The following is a 6,000-nucleotide window of genomic DNA, read 5'->3' on the forward strand; positions in this document are numbered from 1 at the left end:
TATTTGCAGACGATCAAAAAGTGTATCTGAACAATCCATACACACTCTCTTTAAGTGCTGGAGAATGAAATCAGACTGAGTAAAATTATAGATAGTTTCAGGACGTTAAGAATTCTCATCGTGTTTGAACAAGTTTAAACTTGTCAATCTCAGATCCAAAGGCACGCGTGGTAACCAGGAGACTACAGAGGACAATCAGCTATGGAAGTGTAGTGAAAAGTCTATGCACTCACTTTGCCTTGATACGCATTTTGTTAGAAACAAAACGGTGTCACAATTTCAGCATTAAAGATTAAAGGTCCTCAAAACTGACCCGGGCAGTTAACTAAGAAGAGCAGGCCTACCAAAAGAAAATCTCAAAAGCACCTATCATATCGTAAGTCTGTATGCGACATTATGATGAACAGTTTCATTAAGCCTAATTACAGTTCTTTGTTGAGTAAAGACCCATCAAAAAGCTAAGGTCAGTGGTGACAAGACTTTTCAAAAGAGCAAGAAAAGCAAACTGGGTTAAGGTAAGTGGTGAAAAGACTTTTCAAAAGAAGGAACTGAAAGAAGTTCAAGGAATACTGGAGTGCATATAAGGTACCTAAGTTAATTAGAGATAAATAGCTGGAAGAATTTTTGTAAAAGCATATAAAGTGCCTAACAAGTAAGAACTATCCATGCTACACAAAATTCTCAGGCTGCTGGACACCAGATACTTTTCTTGGACAAAACTTGGTATGACACACACATGTATATAAAAAAAAAAGGTTAGGGTCTTCCAGCATCTCTGTCTCTGAAAAAGAGAATTATGACACTCCATGCTGAAAGTAAGAAAGGCTAGGTTCATAACTGTTTATTCTCAAAAAACATTTAAAGCAAACATTTCCTTTTTTATCTAGCTAATTATTTACGTTATGATTTTGCTCCTATTTTTAGATTATTTTGGTGTATTGGCTTGACGTATTATTCCTTATTTCACTGATTTAGTTTCTTCTGAATTAGATTTATTATTTTTTCTTTGTTGTATTAGACTAAGCTTATGGCTGCTTCAGATGCCAAGATGGATGCAGACATTATTTGAGGACTGGTTTGAAAACGAATTATTGGCAATCCTGACTCACAAAATCTGCGGTCATCGTAGACTATGAGAGTTAACATTACAGATGCAAATATAGGACTCCTAAATAGATCCCCATAAAAATTAATGCTTTAGAAATTAAGGAAAGAATTTGTTACTGACAAAAATGCACGACCTCATGGCCATGAATTATTGCAATAGCCAGACATAACAAGCCCAACAGAAAAGCCTTCTGGTCATATTTATTTCGTCCTGATAATGGAACCTGTAGACTCTACTTATTTTCGAAATGGAAATATTAAGTTCCAGAACAATGTGATCTCAAAAGTCTACTTCTGATATACAGTAGCCTATTAATTAATTAGACTATAATAGTAAATTACTGCGTAGTATAAGCATAATACTGAAGAAAAATTAAACGTGACAACTTAATGTTAAACCTACAGAGCAACAATCAGTCGGTAAAGTTAAATTTCCGAAGTCCACCATATGTTGACTATAAGCACAAGGTTATGTTACAATATAATACTATAAATCTCATACAACACAAGTGGAATAAAGAATAGCATATATTTTACAATACTTAAAGCAAATTTCCGTAAAACAGCTTAAGTACACATTACTATGGCTCACTGTAGCTGTTCCCAGGAGGTGCGGATGTTACGCTCTAACAACAAAGATGCCAACACACTTTTCAATTCCACCGATGAACATATTAGCTCATTAGTATAATCTACATGGATTGCTGAAGAGAATAATACATGGTTTACTAACTGGTGGTTTTTAGCCCACCTAGCAAGTACTTAAATCATTGAAAATAATCTCAAAATTGTAGTACACCACACTAAAGACACGATGTGATCACTGAGAAAACCATAGACTCATTCAATCCTCCCCAAATACCTTAGTTTGTTATATACCTGACTTTTCTTAGTGAGTTATTTTACGATGCTGTACCAACACCTCAGGTTTAGCGTTTGAATGGAATGAAGGTAATAATGCCGGTGAAGTGTGTCCAGGGTCCAGCACCGATAGTTACTTGCATTTGCTCATATTTGGTTGAGGGAAAACCCCGGGAAATATGTAATTTGTCCCTACTGGGATTCGAACTTGGATCACATGGTTTCGCGGTCAGACACGCTAACCGTTACTCCAGAGCTATACCTACTTATGAATTTATCATTTTCACACGAAATCATGTAACCCAATGTTGTACTAAGCGGGAAAGCACTCCTTTCTTGGGTCCAGGGTAAATTTACTTGTGTATCTATCTACCAAAGGGCATATTAAGGCATACCAAAAGCCTGAATAAACCAAACCTAATCTGTCACTGATCCTCAACCTTACGAAAACTCCTTTATTTATTTTTCCAGATAACTTATATGTATACGGTAAGGTACTTGTAAAGTTATACCATCTCTCAGTTTCATTTCATCATGAAATAACGCAATTACAACTCAGACGTCAGTCCCGTGTGTGAAGCATACCTGCAGAGAGATCGAGGATTCAATACTTTGACTCATAGGCTATAGGCATAGGCCTAATAGTTTAGAAAACTGAATCGCCATCACACGTTGGAAAGAGCAGGCAAATTTAATCCCATTCCTTTGTAATAGGCCTATATGTTACTTACCTTCACGGGAACGTGCAACAACGAATCACATAGACATATTAAATAGCATTCTTGAACGTTCTCATAAATATAATAATCATAAAATTAAGTACTCCATTTTCCCTCAAAGACGTTAATTAAGATTGCAACTTGCAGTGCAGTAATGTTTACATGACATGGAGCAGTATGTAGACAAAAGAATCCATTTTCTACATCAGTTAACATGATAGGCTAAACATTAAGAAAGCAACATACTACTGATACAAGATACTGAAGCCTTCAATTTTCAAATTCAACAACTATTCTAGTTCAATGTGTTCTAAAAAATGCATAATGTACACACTAAATCTCGCAAACATTTCTGATGTGCACATGGTTGTAAAAAAAATGACTGCACTGAAACCTACTACTCAAAACTTCAACTCTCTTACACAAACATGAACATGAAAAAATTCTAACGGCTACAATATCATATGAACATTCTTCTGACTATCCAATTATCAATAACATAAAAAATTCCATTTAGTGAATGTAAACTACCAGCATGTTCCGAACTAAATTCCTTTCTTTGCACTCTTTTCAATTAGCCAAATGCACATACAGTTCAACTAAGTACGATCGTAAATCTTTAGAGTAAGCCAAAGAACAATGAAACTCAATATGATCAATAATTTTTCCCACGTTAAATTACAGTTAATTTATTTTCCATTCCAAAAATGTACACGACCGGCATGGCCATATTATAAGCCCAACCCATGCAAATCATTACTAGTTATTACATGAACATAAAATGGTTAACTTGCAATTAAAATAAATCCACTCAACATAGAGTCATTATTGTACAGTTTACATAACAATTACACTTTGTACTTACATAAAAAGTATTAAATTGTTCATCATTGAATACTATCCTCCATTTTATTATACGACACACACGATGACGTAGGTTCCATTCGAACATAGATAGCACTAACGTCGTTGAGCGCCTAAAATTACGATTTAAATATATGTGAAATTAATGAAGTTAAATTAAACTAAAAACTCAGTGTACGGATTTTAAATATTTAAATTGAGTAATCTATCTCGTGACTGTGAGTGACCACCTACTCTGTATTGCAGTAGAAATGTTTACCATAAATGGTTACCATAAAGAAAGACAAGGTAGACAGAACGTAGAATACACCCTAACAGGCAACACATGCACCGTTCCTAGCTCCTAGCACATGCTACCAAAATCGATAAGACAAAATTACTCTGTGGTCAAAATAATTGTCGAAAAAGACTACAATTTACTAAAATGTAAACGGTTTATACGCAATACTAACCAATTTAATTTTATGAAATTTAATAATTTATTTTTTTTTACATAATGAAGTAAAATGTTTGAAGAGACATAAAAAATTCAAAATATATACGTATATAAAGAAGTAGCCTATATCCACCATAGACAAATAATAGATATCTACAATGTTAATAACGAAGAGAGGTACTGATTTTACTTTCTCCGCAAAGATAATTGCATGACATGCACAAGAATAGAAATTAAATTTTGTTAGCTACCCAAAGTCGACCGTGGCTGCCCTTATCTAGTCAAACCAATATCAGCTGTTATACTGGTATCTTAATATTAATTGTGATCTGAGTACACAAAAAAAAATAATAATTTCAAAATTACTGTAAAGCAATGACACTTCATGGAACATAAATTTGAAAAATTTCTTCTTCACCCTCTCTTGTGACCCAGTAGCGCGCAGATTCATAAGAGAGGAAGTTATTATTGCTATGGCTCCCGGTACGATATACGTACATATCTATTTGTGCACATATTCTCTTTATATGTCTATAAACCCATTTCTGGCTATGTATTATATATATGTTATCATCTCTCGTAAAGACGACATTTTCTTTGTTTTCTTCTGGTTCTTCACTCACCTTCATTCCTAATTATTTATTAAGTTGGAACTGTGAGGATCAGAGGGTTCAACTCTCCAGCCCCCAATCATCATGTTTCCTGTTACGTACATCATTCAATGACAGTTCTTTGGATTAATTGTTGTCAACAGGTACCTTTGAGGTTCTAGCGATATGTAGGCTAAATATATTATCAGATAGTAGGCTCATATCACAGTCTAGTATATACAGTCGCGAAGCTCAATACATAGTAAATATGCAAACATTAGATAGTTGCTCACCACTAGGATCGCTAATATTGCCTCATTACAGGCAATGCAAAATAGTACCGTCACAGTCTATTGTTTCTAGCACCCTCAAAACTCAAGCTTCGTGACTGTATATAGTAGACTGTGCCCATATCTCGACGGTGTCAGGGGAAGAACAATTATTGTCTGTATGCATCTGAAGTGTGATTATAGTGTAATTGGTATGTTACTAGTAAATGATGTATGCAATGGAGGGAAAAAGGAACTGGCCACCATACCACATTATCTCCTGACTTCACTGTCTCATGAGTCATGAGTGATGCCTTATAGGTTTCACTTATTAGGTACAAAGCTATCTTCGGCAGTTGACTAAACAGCGAAGAAAATCATTATTTCAGACTAACTTCTGATTGTAGACTCATTCTACCCATAATATCCTACAAGCAAAACTCAGCTCGAACTCCTCGCGGCGCGCGTGCTATACCTCTCTTACCCCCCTGCAGTAGGTGTGAGAGCATGCTGGGAACGGGAGCATACGTCATCTGCACGACGAAGTCACGCCCGCTGGTTTCTGCGCACTGAGTTTTCTTTGTTGGATGCCTATAGGCTCCTCTGAGGGTTCTGGCTGATATGTAATTAAATCCATTATCAGGCATTACATCTCATTTGACGATATGTATCAGAGGAAGAAAAACTGTTTGTAGGCATCTGAAGTCTGATTAGTGTAATATGTAGCTAGTTGGCGATGTATGCAAGAGAGGGGGAAAGAAACTGGCCATGCTACCCCATTATCTCCTGACCTAGTTGCCTGGTATCACTTGTTCAGACCTGTCTTCGGACAATTGACTAAACAACATATGCCAGGCCAAGTTTATTTGCAGCCTCCTGTAACAATAAGCTACTCGCTACATGCTACTGTTGAATGGAATAACGTGACTAAACAGCTGCTTTGTTAATTTTTACTAAAGTAGTATGTAATTATATAAAACATTATTCTAAAGTTAATTAATTTTAGGCTTAATATTTTCTCAATATGTATTGACAATAAATGTGTTCTTTTTCTTTTGCTAAGTATTCTTACATAATGTTCAATTAATGTCAATTTAATCCAACACTTGAATAGATTCTTGTACACCCCTCCAGCTAGGAAGTAAGAGAACACA

The 6,000-nt window shown here is 35.4% G+C and overlaps 1 protein-coding gene across 2 annotated transcripts in view; it reads right to left on the bottom strand.

The window, feature by feature from the left end:
• The window catches only part of LOC138714900 (constitutive coactivator of PPAR-gamma-like protein 1 homolog), a 94,095-nt gene extending 90,246 nt beyond the window's left edge, over positions 1–3,849 (bottom strand). The window contains exons 1-2 of one of the 2 annotated variants that reach the window (XM_069847160.1): positions 3,786–3,804; positions 3,553–3,664 (exon numbers count right to left, since the gene is read on the bottom strand). The gene's annotated coding sequence lies outside the window, so the exon portion shown is untranslated. Of the gene's footprint in view, positions 1–3,552 lie in introns of both variants that reach the window. The other variant, XM_069847161.1, reaches the window with a different exon arrangement.
• Between the last annotated feature and the right edge of the window lie 2,151 nt (positions 3,850–6,000).

Source organism: Periplaneta americana, chromosome 15, assembly GCF_040183065.1.
Source record: "Periplaneta americana isolate PAMFEO1 chromosome 15, P.americana_PAMFEO1_priV1, whole genome shotgun sequence".
In the NCBI taxonomy this organism is placed as follows: Eukaryota; Metazoa; Arthropoda; class Insecta; order Blattodea; family Blattidae; genus Periplaneta; species Periplaneta americana.